General features: G+C 42.9%; 1 long non-coding RNA gene and 1 pseudogene across 1 annotated transcript; one reads left to right on the top strand and one right to left on the bottom strand.

The window, feature by feature from the left end:
• Positions 1 to 3,175: 3,175 nt before the first annotated feature.
• On the bottom strand, positions 3,176 to 26,627 carry Gm40223. Its single transcript, XR_868001.2, has 3 exons — positions 25,767 to 26,627; positions 3,870 to 4,111; positions 3,176 to 3,210 (listed from the first exon to the last, which is right to left on the bottom strand). It is a non-coding gene; the product is annotated as a predicted gene, 40223 (long non-coding RNA).
• Positions 5,968 to 6,633, top strand: Gm12738 (predicted gene 12738; annotated as a pseudogene).
• Positions 26,628 to 27,724: the final 1,097 nt, after the last annotated feature.

Below are 27,724 nucleotides of genomic sequence, written 5' to 3'. Positions count from 1 at the left end.
AGACCCTAGACCTTCAAGGATTACCTGTTTTGTGCCAAACACATGTTTATGATTCAGCAGACAACATTTAGTCTACAGTATGAAAATATTGAGTCTACAAGAAAGCTTCAGCCAGATGAGAAAGTCCTGTGTCTCCAGATAACTCCCTTTTCCTATTTTTCAAGATCCAACTCTTATTTAGTTGTTGTTATTGCTTAAGACGGGCTCTCTGGTAGCTCAAGCTGGCCTCCAGCTAGCCATGTAGCTGAGGATGACCTTGAACTCCAAGTCTTAGGATCACAGGTATGTACTGCCGTACCCCTTTATTCTTGTGTCCTTTACTAAATCTGATCACACAAACATCACACTCTCTCCAATCTCTGGATCCCAATTATTTTACCTGTCGGTCACCAATAGATTATAATCTTAAGCACAAATACTTATATTTGTATTGCACTGCCTCCATATTTGCTGAGTTGAATGCTTGGGCTGCCATACTCCTATTTATCATTACAACTAGATAATTCTGGTATTCTGACAGGAAGAATGAGGAAATACAGGGTTTAACCAATGCCAGCATTCATTAAATATATCAAAGACAGAACCTGAATGCCAGGTCTATGTTCTTTGCTTTGAACTACAGAGTACTGAAAAAATTACAAATCCCAGGCTGCTCTGTGAAAATACTCAGAGAACCTGTAATACTTTCAGGAACAGTCCCATGGTTGTAGTTAAGGCCTTAAATTTAGACTTCCCATCTAGATGTCCCAGGAACTCTGCTTCATCCTAAAAGGTGAAATTTTCTTCCAGCTAAAGTTTGATTCTGTCTACAAAATGAGAAGTAGAATTATCTAGTGAACCGATACTTTTATCTGTTATCTTCTTAGATAATGGGGCTATGTTATTCAGCTTCTATTAATAAAATGACATACCAGAAGTAGCTTACTTATGTAGAAAGGAGGTTTAGGGTTTGGAGTGTAGTTCAATATCAGACTGCTTGCCCAGTATGCTCAAAGTCCCGGTGTTTACTCTCTATCTCTGGGGGAAGGGGGTTACTTGGCTCACAATTTTGAGGTTCAAAGTTCAAGATCTGATGATGGTTTAGGCCTCTGTTGAGGTGAGACATAGTGTCACATGGTGGCAGAAAATTATGTAAGAGAACAGGCTTTCCTAGCTCCATCCAGAAATAGGACTAGGCTCGGGCATTTCTAACAGCCCTAGCAGAAAACCACTTCCTTTAATGCTACTGATCTTTCACTAGGCCCAACCTCCTTTTTCAAATTAAATTGTTGGGGGACAAAGGCAGGGACTGCTCAGTCTGCCTGTGTGCCTGCTTACATACAGAGGCCAGACAAGGGCACTGGGAGTCTTCCTCAATCTCCTACCCTATTTTTTGAGATGGGGTCTCTCACTGAACCTGGCTGGCCAGTGAGCTCCCAGGATCTCTCTTTTGCTCTCTCTACTCCTTAATTGTAGAATCACTTAAGGCCTTGCCTGACTTGCAAATGGCTCTTGGAGATTTGAACTCTGTCCCCTTACTTTCACAGGAAGCACTCTTACCTGTGAGGCATCTTTCAAACCCACCCTCTCCTCCCCAAAGGTTCCATCTGGTATCACACTGCCTTACCGGGAGCAAAGCATCTAAATTTGTGAACCACTGAAGGACAACCAAATCCTACCCAGAACGAAAACTTATTAAAATAAAATAAACCCTATCAGTGAATATAAGGTCAATTTGGTGAGAATCAGAGCAAGAAAGATAAACCTAAAAGATAAGTCTATCCAAACAAAGACCTGCTGGTTGATCCTAAAGACCCATGTATGTGGTGAGAGGAGAGAGCCTCTGACCCTCACACATGCACTGTGACACTCATGTGCCACACACACACACATTAAAAAAAAAATCTTTTAAGAATGCATCACACCAATACAGTGGTCCTAACTATGTCTTCTTCTGTTTTGTAATCCCAGCACACAATTCTGAAATGTAAGAAGTTCCCAAAACTTGTTGACCTGTTCGTTATCTATAATCAAGAAAATATCTTCAAAGTTTAAAATTTGTTTAGTTTTACTAAGACCATAATGAAACCAAAGTTCAGGGCAGGGGTGTGTGTGCATAACTCAGCGATAGATGACTTTGCCTCACATGCTCAAGGCCCTGGGTTAGACCTTCATTATCAAGGGTGGGGGTGGGGTCCTGAGGTCTGTCTGCTCACCCAGAAGACAGTGTAAAGGACTATTTGTCTGTGGCTCTTTGCATTCCTAAAATTAAACAAGATAGAGGATATAAAACAACTAAACTTTTTTCTTTAATCCTCTTCTCAAACTTGAGGGTCTCACCTGCCTCAGTTTGGATTTCATACGCCCTTGTCAGGGCACATATGTACACTTACATTGATTCATCAGAGTCTGTCCAGAGGACTCTCGATTTGGAACTTTAAAAACAGGAAACAGAAAGTAACACTACGCCCTTTCACTTACTTAAAGTATTAGAAAGTCTTTTTTTTTTTTTCCCCAAAATGACATTTTTTTTTTTCCTCAAAAATAAGTGGCCTTCTAGATGGCTTAACCAGTACAGGTGCCTGCTGCCAGCATCTGACTGAGTTTGATTCTTGAACACACAATAGAAGGAGAAAACAGACTCTTTGACCTCTACCCTCACTGTGGCACACCCACCCCGTGCTACATACCACAAACACACACACACACACACACAGAAACCCATAAGGAAAAAAAGATGATTTTTAAAAGACATTAGTATTATGGTTCTATGGAGCTAATCTAGTACCACATCTTAGGGACTAAAATAAAAATAATTTTCTTTAGGGGCTTGAGAGACAACTCAACAGTTAAGAGCATGGTTGTTCTCCCAGAGGACCCAAGTTTGATTCCCTACGTTCATATGGTGGCTCCCAATCATCTGTAACTCCAGCTCCAAGAGATCCGACTCCTTCTCCTGACCTCTGAGGGCAGCAAGCACGTATACACTGAACATAAATACAAGCAGGCAAAACACTCACTGATAAAATAAAACATAAATCTTTGTAAAATATATTTTGTTTTGTTTTTTATTTTGGCTTTTTTTGGGTTTTTTTGGGGGGGGTTGTTTTTTGGTTTTTTTTTGGGGGGGGGGTTCCGAGACAAGGTTTCTCTGTATAGCCCTGGCTGTCCAGGAGCTCACTTTGTAGACCAGGCTGGCCTCGAATTCAGAAATCCGCCTCAATTGAGACCCTGTCTCAATAAAAAATCAAAGAAAGAAAGGAAGGAAGAAAAGGAAGGAAGAAAAGGAAGGAAGGAAGGAGAGAGAGAGAGAAAGATTAATTGATTGATTGATTGATTTTTTTTAAGAGCCTTTCTTTATCCTAAATTTATAGGTCAGTTTTGGGGAAAAAAAATCTATAAACCTGGGAGATAATCAAATCAAAACTAATTTTTGTACAACAAAACTTTAATTTTATAATTTTACATTTTACGGTGCCTGGTAGTCAAAGTGCAGATCTTTAATCACAGCACTCAGCAGGCAGAGGCAGATGGGTGTCCATGGATTTGATATCAATTAGATCTACATAGAGAGTCCAAGCCAGCCAATGATACACAGTGAGATACTGTCTCAAAAGCAAAACAACACAATAACAACTTACAGGTGGCTATTACACTTCTATTTGAATATTTGCACATTTAACAGAGGATGTATTCCTTCCTAAATCTACCTGTTCTCAATGACAGAAGTTCTTCTTAACAATCTATTGAGGTCTTTCCTTCCTTCCTTCCTTCCTCCCTCCCTCCCTCCCTCCCTCCCTCCCTCCCTTCCTTCCTTCCTTCCTTCCTTCCTTCCTTCCTTCTTCTAATGAAATTGAGAATTGTGTAACCCAAGCTGATCTCCCACTTACTTGCTAGCTGAGGAAAACCTTGAACTTCTAATTCTCCTGCCTCGACATCCAGAAAGCTGTAGTTATCTCCAGTTTCATTCAGGACTGAGGAATCAGACTTAGGGCTTCATGTATGCTGGCAAACTCTAAGCTATTTCTTCAACCCAGATATCTTCCTTTCAGTTCATCTGCTGATAACTCTGGCTTCAAGAATAGAGTCACCCTTCTTTTTCTTCACATGTAAAAATGATGAATTAGATAATCTACGGCAGGAAGAGAGTCCAAAATTGTAAACTTCTGGCATGAACTCTCCTTTAAGCAAGCTGTTTTACTTCCCTCTAAATTGATTTTATTCTCCTTTCCCCTTTAAAACAAAAATGAGATCCAATTCCTTTCTATCAGTCTCCCTGCGACCAACTCTAATGTGTTAGGACAATCCGTACTCTGATTCATCTTTATGTCCTATAAAATGCCGTGCCCTCTATCCAGAAATAACCCCTTACATATATGGTCAGATGATTTCAGCAAGGATGCTGAGGCATGCATCGAGAATCAGTTATGTTTTCTTTTTTCTTTTTTTTTTCCTCCAGAAAATAGCGCTTGAGAAACTGGATCTCCACGAGCAAAGAGTGAAATTAGATCTCAACCTTAGACCATATACTAAAGCCAACTCAAAATGTATCCATGACCTAGATAAAGGACCTAACACTGTAGAACTCTTAGACAAAAACATAGGGGAAGAGTTCTAAGACATGGAAGGGACAGGGGGCAACAGCTAAGATAGATTGAACTACAAATAAACTTTTAACTTTTGTCCCTTTTTTTTTCCTTGATCAAGGTCTATTTATTTATTTATTTTTGCATTTTTAAAAAACTCTGTGTTTGCATACACATACTTGGGCTGCGGTATAGGGATGAAGGTCAAAGGACAACTTTCAGGAGTTCTTCTCTCCTGCCATGTGGATTCTGGGAATGGAACTTAGGTTGTCAGGCTTAGCAGTAAACACCTTTACCTCCTGAGCCATCTCCCTGACCTATAGACCGTATTTTTGCAAAGACACTATCAACAGAGTACAAAGGTAACACAGAGAAAGAAAGAAAATATTTACAAATTGCGTATCTGGAGAGGAACAGATAACTGCAATATACAGAAGACTCCTAAACTCAAGAACAGGAAAACAACACGATTCAATTCACACACAGGACTGAAACAGTTTCTCCAAAGAAGATATCCAAATGCCAGTACACACAGGAAAAGACACTGGAAAGCAAATCGTCAGAGAAATGCCAGTCAAAAGTACAGTGAGATAGTATTTCACTATTCTGGCTAGTATTAAAGAAAAAATAAAAAGATCAGTAGTCATGGTCCCTCAGTTGTACACAAATGTAAATGTAAGCATTCATTGAGTTATACACTTTTAAGTCTTGTACTCTTAGGCTGTAATTTTAAAATGACAAGTAGTCTGACTTAACCTGAGGTAAAGACGAACGAAAAAGGTTAGCAGATGTAAGGATCAAATCTTGATCATCAATTTGATGGGATTTAGAATCTTATGAGAACAACCTCTATGATATTGAGGGTTTTCCACAAATGTGTAATGGGAGTGGAAAGCCCCACTTGACTATGGGGCAGCAGAACTCTAGGGTAAAAGGTCCGGGCTGAACACAAAGGAGAAAATATGAGCAGGTATTGCTGTATCTTTGCTTCCGGACTAACCACCGCACACTCCTACCAACACGCCTCCCTGCTATAAGATAGAATACCATCAAACTGTGAGCTGAAGTAAAGCCTCTCTTAAGTCGCTTTTGTCAGGTATTTTGTCCCAGTGATGAAAATGGTGGCTAACAGTGAAATGCTAAGTGAAGTTGGGAAGGTGGAGTTGCAAAAAGCTGTATTTAAAAAAAATTTTAAAAAAAACGGACTTTGGGCTGGTTAAGAGGACTGACTGCTCTTCCAGAGGTCCTGAGTTCAATTCCCAGCAACCACATGGTGGCTCATAACCATCGGTAATGGGATCCAATGCCCTCTTCTGGTGCGTCTGAAGACAGCTGCAATGTACTCACATATATAAAATAAATAAATCTTTAAAAAAAAACAAAAAACAAAAACAAAAAATCTAGACTTTGCTCTCTTTGCCCATCTACTTCGAGAATGAAGACAATTCTCAGCAGTCAGACTGTCAACATTCCAGAAAATGTCAACATCACTCGGAAGGGGTGCACAGTCATTGTGAAGGGCCCCAGGGGAACTCCGCGGAGGGACTTCAGTCACATTAATGTCTCCTTGGAAAGAAAAAGAGGCTCCAAAAATGGTGGGGTAACAAGAAAGGAGCTGGCCACTGTCAGGACCGTCTGCAGTCATGTTCAGAACAAGATCAAGGAGGTCACACTGGGCTTCTGTTATGAGATAAAGTCCCTTCCCCAGCAACGGTGTTATTCAGAAGAGTGGGTCTTTGGATGAAATCCGAAATTTCTTGGGTGAAAAATACAATGGCAGGGTGCGGATGAAGATGGGTGTTGATTGCTCTCTCTCCCAAGCCCAGAAGGATGAGTTAATCCTTGAAGGAAATGGTATTGAACTTGTTTCAAATTCAGCGGCTCTGATTCAGCAAGCCACAAAAGTTAGAAACAAGGATATCAGAAAGTTTTTGGATGGCATCTATGTGCCTGGGAAGGGAACGGTGCATCAGGTTGGCAGGTAAGACCTAAGATACCCAGCTCCAGAAACAAGATCCTGGCTACCAGTACAAAGTGGGCCCTTTGGGGACAATAAAAGACATATATAGAAGAAGAAGAAGAAGAAGAAGAAGAAGAAGAAGAAGAAGAAGAAGAAGAAGAAGAAGAAGAAGAAGAAGAAGAAGAAGAAGAAGAAGAGGAGGAGGAGGAGGAGGAGGAGGAGGAGGAGGAGGAGGAGGAGGAGGAGGAGGAGGAGGAGGAAGAGGAGGAAGGAGGAAGGAGGAAGGAGGAAGGAGGAGGAAGAGGTGGGTGGGGGGAGGAGAAAGAGGAGGGTGGGGGAGGAGGAGGAAGACTGGACTTCATCCTGCAGGTAATGTTGAGGAACATTCAAAGTTTACATAGGAGAAGCATGCGCTCACATTTCTGCTTTGGAAAGTAAATTCCAGGGGACACTGCAAAGTCAGCTTGGAGGGAGAAAATGGAGACTAGGTTTCTCTGATCCAGGTAGGATCTCAGCAGCAGCTGCCTAGTTAAAGGGATAATTTCATATCCTTCCTTCAAAAGAATGAAGGGAAAGGTAAATTCAGTTGCTGCCTATGAAGACTTGATGAGTGATTTTGTTTCAAACTTAGTTTTTATTTATATATGTAATATAACCGTATCATACTTTTATTTTGAAAAAAAAATGGCATTAAAGTAACCACACTCCAGCCACAGTCCTATTACTATTTGAGTATGTTAGATTTTGAATCAGTCTTATATTTTCTTCAAGATGAGGCAGGCAGGCTATGATGTTTAGGAGGGTAACATGAGCTAAGTCGTGATCTTTAGAGTCAGAACAAAAAGAACCAGTAAATATGTTTAGGGAAAAAAACAAGTCAGGATCTACATAAAGCCAAGTCACAAATGTGTCTAAAACAAGGAAGCAGGTGGAAGGCAGAGGGCAGATGCCCACAAGTTCCAGGCTGGTTTGCGCTGAATCATGAGTTCCAGACCATCATGGGCTGCACAGCAAGACCTTGTCTCAATAAAACCAAATCAAATAAGTGTAAAGCAAGGTGTAAGCAAATAAAGGATGGGTGTGTTAAAATGTGCCACAGCCTAAATGTTCATGTCCCAGCAAAAGTCCCATGTCGGAGCTTAATGCGCAGTGAGATGGTATTAGCAGGTAAGGAATTTGATAAATGATTGAATCATGAGTTATGACTTTTGAAGCTTGTTTGTTTGCTTGTTTTCAAGACAGGCTTTCTCTGTGTAACCCCAGACATCCTGGAACTCTCTCTGTAGATCAGCAGGCTGACCTCTGAGATCCACCTGCCTCTGCCTACGGAGTGCTGGGATTATAGGTTTGTACCACCACAGCCTGGCCTGATATTGTGTCCTTATAAAGAGAAATTAAAGGACATTCTCCTGACCCTTCCTTCATATGAAGAGTCAGCAAAAGGTGCTTTGAAGCAGAGTTTGCCCATTCACCACATGACAGATTTACAGGCAGCTTTCTTGGGGATTCCTGAAGGGGTGACAATTATAGCAGATGGGGCTTGCAGCTCTGTGTTTGGTGTGGTTTCATAATCCTTTCCATAGTCTTCGCCCCACCCCACCCCCACCCAACCCCAACCCCAACCCAGGGTACTCCAGATGCCCACAGTTAAACCTTGAGCTTCTTTTTGTGTCTCATCCATGCATGGTTGCCTACTTGTCTGTCCTAACTGCCCCAGTCCATATGTGCTCTCTTCTGCTCAGATTCTCCCTGCCCTCTTTTCCTCCTCCCTTCTCCTCTCCCTGAGTGTGTCTCCTTGCCTCTGTTGTGTGTTTTGGCTTCTCTTTTCATTCCAGGATTCTCTGTCCTTCCTCCCTGACCCTCACCCTCCCTCACCCAGTCCTTTCCTTGTCTTCAGGCTCATTCTTTCTCTCATTTATCCCCAAACTTCTATCTCTTATTAGTCTGTTCTGGTCTAAACAAAAGACACACACATCAACTACAATTTTACAGGGGGTTCTCCTTGCCTGCCTCTGACCTCAGACAGCTATTTTGCACCCTGTTAGCAATGAATACTCTCCGTAGAGTATTGTTGTCTCTCTAAACTCATCCAAGATTTCCTCTAAGTATTTATCACCATACATGCCAAGAAAAGAATAGGAGAACACAACTTTAAGCCTACTACTGTTACAACAGGATAAAATACTTGAAATCTGGGGATGTCCACAAAAATCTAGGACATAATGTTGCCATAAATTCCACCTATCCAGAAACCAACTCTTCAGCAGATTCACAGGAAGAAACCTGAACTCTGAGTTGCTTGGGAGTTTATGTTCTACATACTGTTCTCAATCCAAAGAGAGGATTCCCCTACTCCGTTATGCCCTATCGTGCCATTATAGACACACGTTAGTCTTTGTCTTTGAGCCTGAGCAACAGAGTGCTTCCCTGGCCCGATAAGCCCTCCCGGCTGTGTTTTGTGTTGTTTTTTTCCTTCTGCGAAACTATTCAATGTGCGTCAATACATGGTGAAAGGCACCCACCCCTCTGAAGCCTCCCTTTGCTTCTTCAGAGAGAATGAGTCACTGACTCTTGTTGGAGTCTGGAGAGCTTAGCAGCTATCACCTCACTTGATTGTAGTGTGTTATCATTTATTTACAAATCTGTCACTTTGATGATCCTCCTCCATGACTAAAGCCAGATCTCCTTTTTTTTTTTTTTTTTTTTTTTTTTTTCCTTTTGGTTTTATTGAGACAGGGTTTCTCTGCGTGGCTCTGACTGTTCTGGCACTCACTCAGTAGACCAGGCTGTCCCCTGACTCCGTGAGCTCTGCCTGCTTCTGCCTCCTAAATACGGGATTAAAGGCCTGTGCCACCACCCCTGGCTCAGGTCTTATTTTCACAGTGACTATTACAACACTTGGCCCTCAACAAATATTCTCATAAATCGAAGGATGATAAAGCAAACACTCAAAATTGCCTGGATCTAGGCATTGTTTCAAGAGCTTTACAAATACTAGCTTTGTTTTATCCTCATAGTCATCCTGTGAGCTCCTGTCATTTATACAAAGAAATAATGTCACTCAGCTGCTAACTGGCCAAAGTCAGAACTCAACCAAAGTCAGAGTGCGGGCTATGTAACTGCTTACTACAACAATACCTCCAGTGAACAAGGGAGCAAGCCCAAACAAATTTGGCCTTTCTAAAATATCTTTAATGTTTACTATTGTTTATGTGTCTGTGTCTATGTGAAGTAGGCCATGCACATGTAAGTGCCCAAGAAGGCTATAAAATGTCACTGGATTCATTGGAGCCAGTGTTCCAAGTGGTTGTGAACCAACTCATGCACATGCTTAAAACAAAACTGGATCCTCTGAAAGAGGAATACAATCTCCTGACCATTGAGCCATCTCTGCAGTCCCCTTCGCAAAAGTGTTAAAATGGCAAATTGTGTGCATGGTGCCTCCCTTCCTTCCACTTGCATTCTCTTTTTTTAAGACAGAGTCTCACAGTGTAGCCCTGGCTGTCCTGGAACTCGCTATGTAGACCAGGCTGGCTTTGAAGGATTAAAAGCGTGAGCCACCAGGCCCAGATCTTGCTTCCGTTCTTATCCCTTTTCTTCCTTCCATTCTTTTTAAAATTTATTTTTGTTATATTTTATTTACTTGTATGCATGGGCAGGCTATGGGCCCTGGTGCATATAGAGTTCAGAGGACAAATTTCCTAAGCTGATTTTCTCCTCTCACCCTGTGGGTCCCGGGGATTGAAGTCAGGCCATTAGGTGTGGTTGCGGGTACTTTTACCCACTAAGCCAACAGTGGGCAGAGGTCTACTGTAAAGGCAGGAAATGAACTTGCTTCTATTCTTCTTTCCTCCCTCCCTCCCTCCCTCCCTCCCTCCCTCCCTCTATCTTTCTTCACATTCTTATTCTTTCTCTTCCTTCCTTCTTTCCTTCCTTGCTTCCTTTCATGACTCCTATATAAGGGTTTCTATGAGTAGTCAACACAGTAAACACCTCTTTCTAACTGTTGTCCCCATTTCTCTCCATCCCAGCCACCCCATCCCTGGTTTTGTGTGTGTGTGTGTGTGTGTGTGTGTGTGTGTGTGTGTGTGTGCTCTCTGACCACTCCCCCTCCCTTCCCCTCCCCTCCCCCCTCTTTTTCCCCTACCCCATAGACCCATAGCCACATTGCTTGCCAAGTTGTGATTTTCCTTCAATTCTCAGCTAAACCCCATCCTTATGGAAGCCTTTCATCGTGCTCCCAAGGTAAATGTAGATAGCCGTTCCTTTCCCAGGGTCCCTGTGTCACTTTATACCTTCCTGGTCATACTTGGTCCTATTTCCTATCTACTCTTCTGTCTTTTGCACTAGACTATAAACTCTATGAGCAAGAATTATGTCTCAAACACAGTATGTCAATGCAGGCCTTAAATCCCAGCATTCAGCTGGCAGAGGCAGGTGGATCTCGGAGTTTGAGGCCAACCTAGTCTACAGAATGAACTTCAGTCTAACCAAGGATACATAGAGAGAGCCAGTATCCCCCAACACTCACAAAAAGAATATATATCTTCCAGTTAACTTTAGACCTGCATCACCTAGTCTGGTGCCTAACACATAATAGGTGATTGGTAGATACATGTTGAAGAATGAGCAAGACACAGTCACTACACTTAAGTAATCTAATGAGGGGCCTGGTAGCACCTTTAATCCCAGCACTCAGGTGGCAGAGGAAGGTGTATCTCTGTGAATTTAAGGCCAGCCTGCTCTATAGAGTGAGTTCCAGGACATCCAAGGCTATACAGAGAGAAAGCCTGTCTCAAAAAGCAAACAAACAAAAACAAAAAAACAAAAAGAAAAAAGAAAGAAAGAAAGAAAGAAAGAAAGAAAGAAAGAAAGAAAGAAAGAAAGAAAGAAAGAAAGAAAGAAAGGAAGGAAGGAAGGAAGGAAGGAAGGAAGGAAGAAAGAAAGAAAGAAAGAAAGAAAGAAAGAAAGAAAGAAAGAAAGAGGAAAGGAAAGGAAAGGAAAGGAAAGGAAAGGAAAGGAAAGGAAAGGAAAGGAAAGGAAAGGAAAGGAAAGGAAAGGAAAGGAAAGGAAGAAAGGATTCTAGTGAGGAGAAAGTCCAGTGGGGATACAAGAAGAGAAATACTGCACTGGACATAGTGGTGCACACCTGTAATTCTAGCTCTCAGGAGGTGAAGACAGAAGGATGAAAAAATGCAAGGTCAGTGGGGGCCTATAAGAGACCCTCTCTCAAAAAGCCAAGAATAGTCAGGGTGATGGTGGTACACACCTTTAATCCCAGCACTAGAAGTCAGAGGCAGGCAGATCTCTATGAGTTTGAGCCCTCCTGGTCCACAGAAAGTTCCAGGACAGCCAGTGCTACACAGAGAAATCCTGTCTTGAAAAATAAACAACAACAAAACAGTCAAAATAAATAGATAAAAACACTTTCTGAGAAAATCAACTGACCTGGGTTCAGTCCCTAGAAGGAAAAAAACTAACTCCCCAAAGTTGTTCTCTGACCTCTCCAGAGGCACTGTGGCCTTGTCCCTTCTCTCTCCTGCCTCCTCACTTCCCTTCTCTCTCTCTCCCCTCCTTCTGGATATCCTATTGATTATGCTCCACTGCCATTTTCAAAACGTCTTTATGCCAATTAATTGTGAGCTAACTGAGGCTTTGCTTTACAGAACTTCATGGATTGTTTTGACCCTATGTTAGCCTTGTTCCCTAAGCACAGTCAAGCCCGGAAAAGATCTTAGAATCCTGCGGTCTGTATACCATGAAGTCTTAAATGAGCCGACTTCCAGCAGGCTTTCAGCACATCTCAGTTCCCTACACAAAATTTGGCTCCCTAGACCCTTTGGGTCACCACATGCACCAATGCCCCCACCTCCACCTTTTCCTTCCCACTCTTTTTCCTGCTCCTCATTCGATAACTCCTGCTTTGTCTCCACATTTCAGCTAAGTATTACTTCTTTTTCTTTTCTTTCTTTTCTTTTTTTTGGGGGGGGGGGGGCGCGGGGCTGGGTGTACTCTATATAGCCCTGGCTGTCCTGGAACTTGCTCTGTAGACCAGGCTGGCCTCAAACTCAGAAATCCACCTGCCTCTGCCTCCCAAATTCTGGGATTAAAGGCGTGTGCCACCACTGCCCAGCTTAAATATTAGTTCTGAAGGAAACTTCATTTGACCTGAAGCCAGTTTATAGCTTCTAATTACATGGTTCTATACCAACCCACACTTTTTTTTTAAAGATAAAGTATTCTTTAATATTTATTTTTATTTGCATATGTGTGTCTATGTGGCTGTCCGTGTCTGTGTGAGTGAGTGCCACATGTGTGCAGATGCCACTGAAGGCCAGAGATCAATTTTGGATACCCTGGGACTGTAGTTATACTCAGAGTGAAATCTTATGATGTGAGTGCTCTGAGGCTGACATGGGTCCTCTGGAAGAGCAGCTAGTGTTGTTCCCTGCTGTACCCCAGGCTTGCCCACATTTCTTCACTGTGTAAAGATTTCTTCACTGTGTAAATATTTACATCACACCCGTAAATATTTGATTTTCCTTTCTTCATTAAATCGTAGGGTTCATAATCCAGCATTTGAACCAAAGTGTATTACAGAGACTCAGTTAACATTATGTTAGTAAGTTCTGAATGAATGAATCAAGGCTTTATTTCAGGTATGATTTAGTGGCTCAGATTCTGGCAGACTCCCTATTGGCACTACTTAATTGGAACTCAAGAATCACCACTTAGTGACTTAGTCTTGGAGGCATTTCTCATGAACCATTATGAATGAAAGTTGGGGTCAACAAGATGGCTCAGCTGCTAAAGGCACTTTCTGTGAGTCAGAAAACTTGAGCACAATCCTGGCTCCCACATGATAGAGGGAGAGAACTGATTCCTGAAAGTAATCCTCTGACATCTACCTGTGAGAGAGTGTGAGTAGTGTGTTTATGTGGGTGATGTATATGCATCCTCATCCATGGTATGTGTGTTTGTGTGCATGGTATATGTGTGTGTATGGACAGTATGTGTATGCACAGGTTGTGTACATGGTGTATGTGTACATGGGGTATGTGGGTATATTCACTACGTGTGTGTGTGCATGGTATGTGTCTGTGCATGGTATGTGTCTGTGCATGGTATATTTGTGTGTGTGTGTGTGTGTGTGTATGTATAGTGTATGTGTGTGAAAGCACAGTGTGTGCATGCATGCATGATGTATGCATGCCTGTGTTGCATTTGCACCATAGTGAGTGTGTAATCACAGGACAAATTTTGGGAAGTCAGTTCTCTTCCTTGACCTTGCTGAGGCCATCTTTCTGTTGTTTATGCTGCACACCCCAAGCCTGCTGACCCACAAGCTTCTGGGTGACTCTCCTGTCTCTGCCTTCTGTTTCACAGCAGGAATGCTAGGATAAAAATTCGTGCTAATACATCTAGTGTCTTGATGTGGATTCCAGGGATCTCACTTGGGTCTTCAGGCTTGTGTGGCAACTGCTTTTACCCACTGAGCCATCTCACCAGTGCCTACTGTTTGCTTTGGAGATTTAACCATGTTGATAGAGAATCCTGGTCTGTTCATTTTGAAAATTGTCTTAATAGTAGCCTTTTTATTTTTGTGATTCATCCTCTGTATTATTTCTAAACACTGCCAAGTGTTCCTGTTAGTCATTTGTAGTAATTATATGAAGTAGGCAGTATCTTAAAGAAAAGGGACAGTGGATGGCCCACTTCTCACCCTAGGGACATTATAACTGTAACAGGCACATGAGTACTCTGTCTTTTGAAGAACACAGTAAGAGGCTCTTGTTGCCTGGCCAACCACCCTATGCAATCCTTTGGGGATGAAACTTCATGCCGTGTCACTGAATGAACGTGGTGAGCTATTGTTCATTTCCTTACACCAGTTTTATGCTATCTCTAATCTGTGTGGGACTATTTGGGATGATTTTTAATCTCTCTCTCTCTCTCCCCCCCTCCCCATTGTATTTTGTAATCTCCAGCTTCTTTCACCATTTGAAAAAAAAAAAGAGCTGCTTTTAAGATTGAGTCTGAATTGTCTGACTATAATAATTATTACATTTATTCATTTATTTGTGTGTGTGTGTGTGTGTGTGTGTGAATGCATGATATATTGTTTGTATGGAAATCAGGGACAGTTTTCTGGAGTCAGTTTTTTCTTCCACCCATGTAGGTCCCTGGGATTGACTTCAGGTCATCAGGCTTGGTGGCAAGTGCCCTTACCTGTTGAACTAACTTGCCAGCCCTGATTTGGCTGAGTTTAGATATTATTCAAGAAATAATTTGATTAAAACAACAACTCTAAGATATACTATAGAATTTTAATTGCAACAAATTGTATTGTTCTACTATAACTGTCTTATACTCTGCCATTTTGTCATATATGCAAGAATTTGACACCTTGTTCTACCTAAAAATTAATCAACATCAGAGTTAAGGAATGCAAATGAAAAAAGCTTCAAAATAGAAAGGTCATCTGGGTATGGTGGCACACACCTTTAAATGTGACACTCTGGAGACAGAAGTGGGCCAGCTACTGTGAGTTCTAGACCTGCCAGGGCTACACAGTGAGACTCTGTCTTGAGAAGTGGGAGTGGAGGGGAGAGGAGAAGGACAGAAAGAGAAAGCCAGATTTATTTTTGAAGATCTTATTGGTTGTTTGTCATACTGCACTATAATTGCCTTTATTCCCATACTGGAGTTCCACGAAAATGAACACATGATATATATTAATAATCTTTCACAAAGAAGATGCCCTTTAAATATTATGTGGTAGATCGATGTATGGATGGATGGATAGATGGGTGGATGGATGGATAGGGTGGGTGGGTGGGTACATGGATGGATGGATGGATGGATGGATGGATGGATGGATGGATGGAAAGGAGTGTAGCATCACCTAAAATTCTGATATCAAGGCTTCATAAGAGCTGGTGAGATGGCTCAGCAGGTAAAGACAGCTGTGAAACCTGATAGCCTAAACAAACTCCCTGAAAGCCACATTAAGGTGGAAGGCAAGAAGGGACTCCACAAAGCTGTCCTCTAAGAACATGCATGCATGTCCACACTCATCCAAATACAGCTACACACATACACAGTAACAATGAATGAAATAAAATATATTTGTGGGGGGAAGTGTTCATAGGGAACACAGAAACTGAATTGCCAGTTTGGGGATGGGCAGGACTCAATGAGAGAGAAGACCATCCATTTTATCCCTTCCCTCTGCTCCTACCTGAAATGCTTCGAGACTCTCACTGAAAGAGTAGATGGCACAGCAGCAGGCAGTGCCAGTGGACATAGCCTCATCTTACTGCTGTGTTCCCAGTCTCCTTAGCCTGGCTGTAGAATGGAAATAACAACATCTGCATTCCCTTCCTTGCTGTGCCTCTAACTCCCTGTGTGACCTTGAACATGTCACATGTCATGTCTGAGCATCCATCACTAATGACAGCAGCTCCAGCTTGGAAGATTTTGCTCTGTAAATGTCTATGGAATAACAGCAGTGTCTTTGTGTGGTTTGCTTCCTGTGGCTGTGATAAACACTATGTCCAAAGCAACTTGGGGATGAAAGGGTTTATTTTATTTTACAATTCTCAGGGGACAGTCCATCACTGAGGGAAGGCAGGGCAGGAACTCAAAGCTGGAAGCTGAGGCAGGAACTGAAGCTATGGAGGAGTGCTTCTCACTGGCTTGCTCCTCTTGACTCCTTCAGTTTGCTTTCTTATGAACTCCAGGACTACCTACCCAGGGATGACACCACCCACAGTGGACTGCGGTCTTTCACATCAATTAATAATCCTGAAAATGCCCCAAAGGCTTGCCTACCAACTAATCTGATGAGGGCATTTTCTCAATTGCGATTACCTCTTCTTAGATGACTTTAAGTGTATCAAGTTGACCAAAAACTAACCGACACAGTCCTCAACCACACAACCATACCATACACAGGGAAGAAAAAAAAGCCCTAGAATTTAGGGTGGTTATTTCAGTCTACTCTCTCAATAACTTGAAGCATAGCTACAGACTCCATACACCATTTTATAATTTTTACCTTTTATTCTTGTTGACGGCGGGAGTGCTGCTGGGGACAGAGTCTCTCATATATTAGGCAAGGGTTCTATCATTGAGCTATACTTCAGTCTCTATAAGCTTTAAATTTTTTTAATTGAGGGGGACATGCGTATGCTATGGCACATGTGTGGGGTCAGAGGACAACTTTGTGGAGTTGGTTCTCTCCTTTCACCTTTATATGGAAAGTTCAATTTGCAGCACCAATCTGGTTTCGGTATTGTGTTCCTGTAACACCAGCACCATTGGGGAGACAGGGACAGGGGGATCTTGGGAGCTTGCTTGCCAGTCAGTCTAACCAATCAGTGGGTTCCAGTTTCTATGAGAGACCCTATCTCAAAAAATAATAAGGTAGAAAATGGCAACTCCTGGCCTCCGCAGGCATGCATGCCCCCTCCCCCAGTACCCACATATATATATGCAGAAAGACATTCATACCAACCCAACTGCTGGGTTTGCTGATCTCCCTCAGTGGGCAAAGATGCTTTGCTGCCAAAGCGAACACCCTGAGTTCAATCTCTGGAACCCACTGATGGGAGAGAGAATCGATTTCTGCAAGTTATCCTCTGATCTACACACATACGATTCTACACCCACAGGGCAGCAGGTGAGAGGGAAAGAGAGAGACATAAAAGAATGAAAGATGAAGAAAAGAAAAGACTAGACAGAAAAGAAAAGAAGCTATTGTAAGAGATTGTTTGGTGGCACACGCCTTGAATCCCAGCACTCGGGAGGCAGAGGCAGGCAGATTTCTGAGTTCGAGGCCAGCCTGGTCTACAAAGTGAGCTCCAGGACAGCCAGGGCTACACAGAGAAACCCTATTTTGAAAGAGAGAGAGAGAGAGAGAGAGAGAGAGAGAGAGAGAGAGAGAGAGAGAGAGAGATTGTTCATTCGTCAAAGTTCTAAGGGATCCCCCTCTCCCCACTCTGTCCCTACTCCCTCCCTCATCATATTATGACAGTGTTGAATCTATTTAAGTGTAAAACTAAGCCTTAATGACTAACAGGACTTTAATTGCAAAACAAAACATAAATACCGTGGATAGTTGGCAGAGTTTTTCAAAAGCAAATAACAGGAGTTAGGAGGTAGGAGAAGGACGGTAGGTGGGTGAGTCACCTCAGCATGACAGACAACAGTCAGTCACTATTGTCTAACATGGAGCTGTGTAGTTTAAAAAGTGACAACTCTAATGATTTCCAGTAGCTTGCCTTGTATTCGATTCATTTCTGATATTTTGAATATCAGAAATGGGTCACACCGTGAGAGTCCTGCATCTACCTTCCTAATACTGGGGTTATAGAGACACGCCTGGACATTCAGGAGGCTGAGGCAAGAGGATCAAGAGATCAAGTCCAGCCTGGGCTACATGGTAAGCTTAGTACTGGACTGGGCTACACGAGACCTTGTCTTTAAAAAAAAAAAAAAGAGCTTAGACGTCTCTAATTCTTCCCACTGAACCACTAAACACTATCTGAAGGCCATCAACTTTGGATTATTCTCTGGATAATTCTATAGAAAACGGGGTGTGTATGGGGGGAGTAACCTTCAAAGAACTGAAAATGTCCCTGAAATAAAAATCTTTCCATAAATGAAATTAATCATCTGTAGGAAAGTGAAAGTCCATCTATGAAATGATGCCCAAGAAGTCTGGGACACTCAAACTCTAGTCAAGATGGTCTGGGACTCATCTCAAAGCTAGTTGTAGAATCTAACCACAACATCACAAGTGAGCATGCCACACCGTGGATCACAGATGGAATAGAAGAGAGGGGGCTTCCAACCATCCAGTCCTGGAAAAAAAAAAAAGCCACGAAGGCATCTTTCCAAACAGGGTCCACAAGCGAGACTCCTTAGTGAATGCAGACATCCTATTTGGCAAGGTCCAGAGAGCAACCAGTTACTGCACACTAGAACTGCCTCGGTGGCTCTGAAAATGAGATTCCTTTTTGGGGCTTTACTATCTATAAGCCCACTTATCAGGAATGTCAAAGAGTGAGTCACAGGAATAAGTACTCCAAACATCCTCCCAGGTGACTCTATTGGGCCATTAGGCTGAGAAACAGACAGAATGCAGAGTCCAAACTCACTGGCTGCCCCCACTTTTTTTTTTATTGTTCTCATGCCAGACCTTCTGCCATGCCACCTTCTGATTTTTGGCTTCCCATATGTCATGTGCTCTGAGGAAGGAAGAAAATGTACAGGTATTTTGAGGTGAATGTTACAGTCTGCTTTGCAAATTAGAGTGGCTTTGCCAACGATACTTTCATTTTGCAAATTAATAAACAGGCTTCCGGTTTATGTACCAGTCCTAGTGAGCTTACTAATATAAGAGAGATCTCCTCTGAGAGATGCAGTGCACAAAATCAAGGTTCTATGTCTGCAGACATTGGACCAGGGCAATCTCGTGCCTTGGAATGAGTCCAGGTGGTCAGCTGACTATGCCCAGGAACACTTTCCTAGCCCTACTATAGGCCCTTTTATCTTAACAGCCTAACTGTAAGTGCCTTAAAAGCTTGTCCTTGCCCCGCCCCCCTCATTCTTGACCTCATTCTCCCTCTCGGCTCTCTTGTTCTTGCTCTCACATTGGCAGTTTTGAAAGCAGGTCCTTGGGATGGAAAAGTTGGGAGTATAATTTCTGGATAGCTAGTACTCCTTTCTCCTTCAGGTCTTAGCCATTAACTTTATAGAATACCTCCCCTGATTCCTCCTAATACCCCCTCCACATCACCACCAAGGCTGGGAAGTTCCTCTTCTCTGTAATTGTACAGCAATTCCTGCTTTCCCCTGTCACGGCCATTATCACAGCCTGCTCAAGTTGTCCACTAACTCATCATACCAGACTTGGAACCAGTAGAGGCCAACACTGAATCTTGTTTGTCTTCATATTTGTAATGGATACTGTAGTGCAATAACTTATTATTCTCAGTGGCCCATGTCTGAATCTCCTATTGTTTTATTTTTAAAATAAATTTTAAAAAAGATATGTATACAGATATTTTGCCTGCCTGAGTGTCTGTGCACCAAGAAGAACAGAAGAGACCCTCTGGCTCTGAAGTTACAGACAGTTGTAAACGCCTTATGGGTGCAGGGAATGAAACAAACCCAGGTACTCTGCAAGAGCAGCCAGCGTTCTTAACCACTGAGCCGTCTTGCCTCCTGCCTCCTCACTATTTTGAGAGATTCCTCATGAAGCAAAGGAACACCTAATGTAAAAGCAGAAAACACAAGATGCTTCCCTTGCAGGGAAAGCATGAATGCTCCAAGCAGATGTGTCCATCCAAACTGGAAGTCAGGAACTTATAGCCCAGAGAAGCAAGGAGCATGTAGAATCCATTCTTACAACCCAGTGGGCATAGCAGCAGGCACACATTTCTGAAAATGAGTATCACAGAGAATCCAGAAAGGTCACGGTGTCAGCGGCTGTATCAGCGGGGCTCGGGGTTCTTCCTGACTTGACTTCCTCAGTCCAGACTGTTTTCAAGTCTCCTGTGAGTCTGTGAACCCTTAGGGCTCTTTTACAATTCTTCTCCTGAATTAAGCTAGTCATTTTCTGTTGCTTACTACTTACAAACCTCATTATAGGATGAATTAAACCTCCACCCCCAACCCCAACAAAGTTCATATGTTGAAACCCTAACCTCTAGTATCTCAAAATGTGACCTCATCTGAAGTCTGGGCCTTTGAGCTGACCAAGGACAGGCCTTAATACAGTCCTATGGTATCCTTACACATAGAGAAAATCTGGACATACAGAGATATCCGTCAGCAGCACTCACTCTCAGATGGAGTTCCATAGAAAAAAAACATCTGTAAGACCATTTTCAGTGCAGGAAAAAGGCCCTAGGAAAAGCCAAACCTGAAGCTGGAGGGATGGCTCAGCGGTTAAGAGCACTGGCTGCTCTTCCAGAGGACCCAAGTTCAATTCCCAGCACCCACATGGCAGCTCACAATTGTCTATACAGTCCTAGGAAATCCAACACCCTCTCTGGCCTCTCTGGGCACCAAGCATGCAAGTGATTCTCAGACATGCAAAATAAAATTTAAAAATCTAAAACTTAAAAAAAAAGAGAGCGAGACAGAGAAAGAAAGAAAAGGAAAAAAGGAAAAGAAAAGGAAAGGAAAGAAAAAAGAAGGAAAGAAAGAAAGAAAAGGAAAGAAAGAAAAGAAAAGAAAGAAAAGAAACCAAACCTGCTGACCACCTTGAGCCTCAAGAACTAGAAGAAAATGAATCCCTGTGGTTCAGACCTGCCAGGCCTTTTGCTATGGAGGTCCAAGGTGACTGACTGGGCTTAATGATTGAATCAGTGGGTAAATAAAGTAGTTCCCTCTCACAGAGTAGGCATGGAAACAAGAGCAGCAAATGAGAGGAGGGCAAGAGAAGAAAAGAGAGCCAGGTGTGTGCGGTTGCTCAGGGTCCTGGGAGGGAAGAGAACCCTGGGGCCTTCCTAAAGCCCTGGTGGAAGTGTTTACAGAGGTCCCAGAATTAAGAGTCTTAGCCCCTAACAGGGGTTATCATGGAGGGATATCATGGATTTTGACAGCAGAGATCTGGGTTCAAAAATCTTATCCTGTCATTTGTTCAATATGTGATTCTAGAAAATTACTTAACTCTCTCTCTGTCTCTCTCTCTCTCCCTCTCCCTCTCTTTTGTTTTTATTTTGTTTCATGAAGTTTTGCCTGTTGGGGTGGGTAGGTGGTTATGGTGTGTTGGCTGGTTTTATGCCAAGTTGACAAGAGCTAAAAGTCATCTGAGAGGAGGAAACCTGGATTGAGAAAATACCCTTCATAACGTTAGTCTGTAGACAAGCCTGTAGGGCATTTTCTAATTAGTGATTGGTGAGAACTGGAGAGGGCCCAGCCCACTGTGGGTGGTACACCCCTGGGCTATGGTCCTGGATCCTATCAGGAAGCAGGTTGAGCAAGCCCTGAGGAGCAAGCTGCACCCTGCACAGCTTCTGCATTAGCGCCTGTCTTCAGGATCCTGCCCGCTTGAGTTCCTGCCCTGGCTTCCTTCAGTGATGAACTATGATATGGAAATGTAAGACAAATAAATCCTTTCTTCCCCCAACTTACTTTTGGTCACAGTGTTTGTTTCATTATAGCAATAGTAACTGACTAAGACATATGGTGTGCCTGTGTGTGTGTGTGTGTGTGTGTGTGTGTGTGTGTGTGTGTGTGTGTGTGTGTTTTGAATGCAGTTGAGCACATACCCATGTGCACACATCTGGAAGCCATCCTTCTTTACTGCCCTGTTGTCTTTTATCTGGGCTGGCTGGCTAACAAGCTCTCCCACCCCCACCACTGGGGTTAGAGGCACATGTAGCCATGCCCAGTTATTTGAGTTGGGTGCTGGGGATTCAAACTCAGGTCTTCATGCTTGCTTAATCCATGTTTTTATCTACTGTGCCATATCTCCAGCCCCCTCAGAAAGTTTCCTATCTGTAAAACAAAGATAAAAACTAATACTGACTTCATAGGATTTCATTAAGTAAGAGCCCATGTATAGAACTGCCTAGGAGCGAATGTCAATTTCTTTTTTCTTAGGCTACAAATAGAGGGGGAAGGTGACAACCTAGGAACAAGGATAAAGAACTTCTCTGGCCAATGCGCAATGTTCAAAGAGTATAATGAGGATGGATGATTCTGGATAACTGGTTGTGGTGGCAACAAGCCAGGGTCTAGGCCTACATCAAGTGGTTCTGACAAGAGTCTGATGGAAGAGGCATAATGGTTCTGGGTTATTATTCTGTGCTCAGCTGTATGTAGGCTAGTGGAAGAAGGAACAGGATCCTCTCCACTCCAGTCCTAAGTTGGGATTAGTAGGACGTAGGCAGGCTGACGGCCATGACACAAGTGTAGTCAGTGGACTGTTTCAGCTGAAAACCAGTGGTACTAATTGAGTCAGAGTTCACATCTAACACACCTAAAATCAATTCTAATTCTTGGACCCAGCTGCTATTAGAGGTGAGGATGTCTGCTCCTACAATGGCCTGGATTGGCTCAGACACTAGACAGAGCTGAGCCTTTGATGAAAGTGCATAACAGTAATAATAATTATTATTACTATAATTTATCCTTAAGTATCTTGTGCTAGGGTTTCCATTCAACCTCACCACATCACTGAGAGGAGCAAACTAAAAGTAAACATTTTGTTTAAAAAAAAAAAAAAAAGGAAATTGAGAGCATGTTTTGATGGTACAGGTCCGTAATCCCAGCACCCAAGGGTTGGAGGCCGGAGGATTAAGAGTTCAAGATCAACCTCAGTTACATAATGAATTCTAGGCCAGGCTGAGGTACATGAAACCCAGTCTCAAAACAACAGGAAATTGATAGCCACAGACGTTACAGTACTTTTTCAAAACCATAGGCCAAGTAGATAGCTTAGTTGTGAGGCACTTTCCCTGTAAGTTTTAGGACCAGAATTCAGACCCCAAGAACCCATATAAAATTCAAGCGGGCATGGCAGCCTCCCTGTAGTCCTAATGAGCAGAAGCCAGAAACAGGAAATCCTGGAGCAAGCTGGTTAGAGTAGCCGAACGGCCAGCTCTCGGTTCAGCAGTATGTAAGGTGGAAAGCAATGAAGACAGACATCTGACATCAACCTCCAGCCTCCAGATCCACACACACAGATGCAACCACACATGGATGTGCTACACACACATGAACATGCATGTGCATACACACACAGACACACACATACACACAGACAAGCAAAAACCAAGATAATAATAAAAGGTAAAACCAAATTCCAAAATCTGTTTACTGAAAGAGAGTTTAGCTGTTGATAATGAAAAGAAATTGCAAAAAGAAAAGAAAAGAAAAGAAAAGAAAAGGAAAGAAAAGAAGGAAGGAAGAAAAAGAAATCTCTAACCACAGGTCCCTCAAAGGCACACTATATACCTTCTAGGCTTTTCATCTGGGTCCAGCCTCAACCCTTTGATACTTCTACCAGAAACCCATATAACAGAGAGCTGTCCTAGGGAATATTTTCCACAGGAAACATCTGCCTGGATATTTCGAAGGCTGAAAAGTGTCCCACGAGGGAGCTGGGGAAGCAAAGGCCAATCACAAGCGTGGTGATCAGTCCAGGTACCAGGTGGACTGGAGCAGAGAGAAAACGCAGGCTTCCTGCCTTCTGCTCCCTCTGGAAGCTTGTGCTGGCTGGTAAAATAAACTCCTTCCAGGACTCGGGTTCCCAGGTTAGTGATCTGGTTTTCTTCTAATAAGATGTGAGCTGCCTTTCAATAGGGGGAGGGGAAGGTAGAAATTATTGCCAATTACTCAAACTCTGTAGGCAGGGAGTCCAGGCATTTCATGTCTTTACAATTAAGGGACTTCCACTTTATTCGCAGAGTGGGATAGACATTCTTTCTTTGAGTGTTTACAAGAGAATCAATTGAAAAAGATTGTTTAAATCCTTTTTTGTTTAAAGAAACTGACATAATAGAAAGAAAGGGTTGTGTCCCTGACAAGAAAAGCCTTTCCCAACTTTTCTTTTGCTCGGCTCAACAGCACTTAAAGGTCTCTCAATAAATCAAGTCACTGGCGGAAAGTAGAAAATTGCTACCAGGAAAGAAGACTTTTTTGTTTTAAAACTGAATGTCTCTGGGTAGAAATTAGCCCATATTCACCCTGAATGTATTATTCAGATTAATTATTCTATTTCTTGCTTGTAGCTGGAGAGAACAGTTCTTCATGTCCCAAGTACTGAGCGTCCAGGGCTATCCATCCTGATCCTTGCTCTCCTAGAACTTTTAAGCTAAAGAAGAAATAAACCAGCACTTACAGAGACCATAGAGGATATAAAAAAAAAAAGCAGGTCCCTACAGGGACTGAGCACACAGCACCGGTCAGTGGGCTCCAGGTAGCTTCTTAGTCTTTTGATAAGGGAAGCAACCTTCCTACAAAAGGGTAGAGGAGAATTGCCCATTGCACATCCAACCTCCCTCTTCCCTGAACTCACGCAGAGTTTTTAAGCATCCACATACAAGAGAGAGCATGTGGGATTCGTCCTTCTGTTTCTGATTTATTTCACTTGCTATAGTGTCCTCCAGTTGCACCCATGTTCTGCAAAAGATAGCATGTCATCTCTTTATGACCGAATAGTATCCTGATGTATGTATCTACCACATTTTATTTAACTATTGATTCACTGACAGAAGACATCTAGATTGGTTCTGTATCTTAACTGTTGTACTAGTACACAACTAGACACGAGTACACTGGCATCTCTTTGGATATAAGGAAATAAGGTTTTCGTCTATTGAATGAGAAAATGCAGTGTGGTTGAAGCACAGGGTACATCAATTCATATACACACAAATATGGAACGGATGTTGGAAAGAGTTGTATTTCACCTAGTAAACAGGGTTCAATAAGACCTTCTAGGTGGGTGTGGTTGCACATGCCTGTAATCCCAGCACATGGGGATGAGTTGCATGAAAATTATCTGAGGCCAGCCAGCCTGGGCTACATAATGAGATCCTGTCCTGTCCCCTACACACATCATGCACGAACACACACACACACACACACACACACACACACGCATGCGCAAAATGAAACAAAACAAACCCAAAGGCCCTCAAAATAAATACAAGCAAAATAAAGGTAGAAAGATCTAAAGGGCCATCTTGAAAAATAACACTCTCAAACCCACAGCAGCATCCATTTGAACTTGATCAAGCTCCCTTTATCTCCCTGGCTATCTCCTACTCATTATTCGGCATGTCCTTCTATTCTGAAATCTCAGACCTCTGTCCTTACAGTCTAGGTCCAGGACTCCCCACTCTGTCCTACCTTTCTGGGCTCCCTGAGACCAGGCAGACAGGCTCTGGGGGGGGGGCCTGGTGCTGCTGCTTTCCAGATCAAAGCACATCGGTTGGAACCCCAAGCCCCAAGTTTTGAACTCAGGCTTTGAAGGAGCTCTCAGGTCATTTCTTATCCCAGGGAGTTTCAGGTGTCCTAGCCCATGAGCATCTGTGTGCTGCTGGAGCACCCACTGCACGAGCTTTGACAAGGAGTGTGAACATTTGACCAGCAATGTGAACATTGCTGAATCTGACTTGCATCTCTTGGGCACCCCAAATTCAACTTGTCCACAGCCAGAGTACTGAGCAGAGTTTGGGTGTCACAACAACAAAAACCTAAGTTTATCTTTGTACCTGTTAACATGGACTTCGAACAGGTTCCTCTAGCTCTTGAACCTTGGATTCCTCCCTCAGAAACAGGAGGTTTGGGAGTGGGGGGAGTGCTGGGATTGCTTGCTTGCTTTAAAACAATCCCTCCTGCAGCTGAAAGGGGGGATGGGCTGGAGGGGAGAAAGCAGAGGCAGTTTAAGAGACTGCTGAATAGAGAAGTGTTTCCAATTACCGGCAAGCTGGCCTCACAGCACACTCTCCACTGTGACCCCAGAGCCAACCTCATGCTGTTGCCTAGCAACTCACCTGCATCACCCAGGGATCTGAAGCTGGGGCCCCTCCAAGGATGGGGAAATGACCAGTTTAATTACAAAGGCTCAGGGGGATCCTACATCAGCTCATTCCTCAAATCCTGGGCTCCCAACAAGAACCAGGCCCAACTGTAGGTACTGGTGATTGAGAGATGAATAAAACCTTCCCTCTTTCCTCAAGAGATTCCCAGTGTAGTGGGATGGACAGAATTTTTCATTGACTTAAGACATATTTGAGGGCTGGGGCTATAGCTCAGTGGTACAGTATTTTGTCTAGCATGTATTAGGTCCTAGCTTTGGAGTGGGGTAGAAAAGAAAGAAAATATTTTGCTGGGGGCTGAGGAAGTACTTCATGCAGTAGAGTGCTCACCTTCTGGGCCTAGGAATCTTAGTCTCATCCCCAGAATCCACGTAAAAAGCTAGGCATAGTGCTATACACTTCTATTCCCATCCCTGAAGAAACAGACAAACAGACCCCTGCAGCTCATGGGCCAGCTAGCCAGACTAACTGCTTAGCAAGCTTGCATCAGGCCATAAAAGACCCTGTCTCAAAAAACAAGGTGAATGGCTTCGAAAGGAACAATATCCAAGGTTGACACATCTGACCTCTACACACATCCACCTTACACACACACACACACACACACACACACACACACACGCAGAGTGCTTATAAACAAAGTGGACAGACTGTAGAATATTCATGAAGTTTAATAAAAACTTTATTAAAAAAAAGTTTGCATCCAGCAGGGCGTGGTGGCCCACGCCTTTAATCCCAGCACTCAGGAGGCAGAGGCAGGAGGATTTCTGAGTTCGAGGCCAGCCTGGTCTACAGAGTGAGTTCCAGGACAGCCAGGGCTACACAGAGAAACCCTGTCTTGAAAAACCAAAAAAAAAAAAAAAAAAAATGTATCCAGTGAAAATGAGTAATCTACAACTATACACAAAAGTAAGCAATACTGTGAATGGATGTTGAATGGGTAAGAGAAGCAGGGCGGGGGGGGGGGGAGGGGAGGGGTATATCTAGTGCATCTACATGACTCCAGTGGATGAGCAAAGGTAAACTGGTCCACATTGTCAGAATCGGAGTGGCAGGAGCTAGAAGGTGAAATGAGGAAGACTTCTGGGTGCTGGGAATATCCCCTACACAGACCTGGAAACAGGTTATATGGTACATTTAGCTTTCAAAAGTTTACCTAGGATGTACACTTTGGATATCTTAACTGTGCTGTATGTCAATACAAAGTTTTAAGTAAAATATTTATGAATACCTACCATATGCCAAGCACTGTGTGCTAAACAAACATTTAAAGAGCAATGTACAAGGCAGTGTGATAGGTACACAGGGGACTTGGGAGGACAAAGAAGTATGTACTGTCTGTGGCAAGGGGCCCAAGCAAGGCTTCCCCAAAGATAAGATTGTTTCAATCAAGTGGGAGTCTATTGGGAAAGAGAAAGCAGGGCTTACTGGACATGAGAAACACAGAGCAGTCAGGAAATGAGGCTGGTAGACTACTTAGAATCTAAACTGTGAAGAGCCCAGGATACATGAATAATAACTGTATTCTGACCAGCAGTACAAAATATTTAATTTAGTAAGTATCCACTTATTTGGCCTGCCAACCATATGATGCTATTATTATCCCCACTTTACAGATTAAGAAGTAAGGG

Source organism: Mus musculus, chromosome 4 (genome assembly GCF_000001635.26).
Source record: "Mus musculus strain C57BL/6J chromosome 4, GRCm38.p6 C57BL/6J".
Classification (NCBI taxonomy): Eukaryota; Metazoa; Chordata; class Mammalia; order Rodentia; family Muridae; genus Mus; species Mus musculus.
Note: the sequence above shows the minus strand (reverse complement) of the source record. Positions and strands in the feature narration are given on the sequence as shown.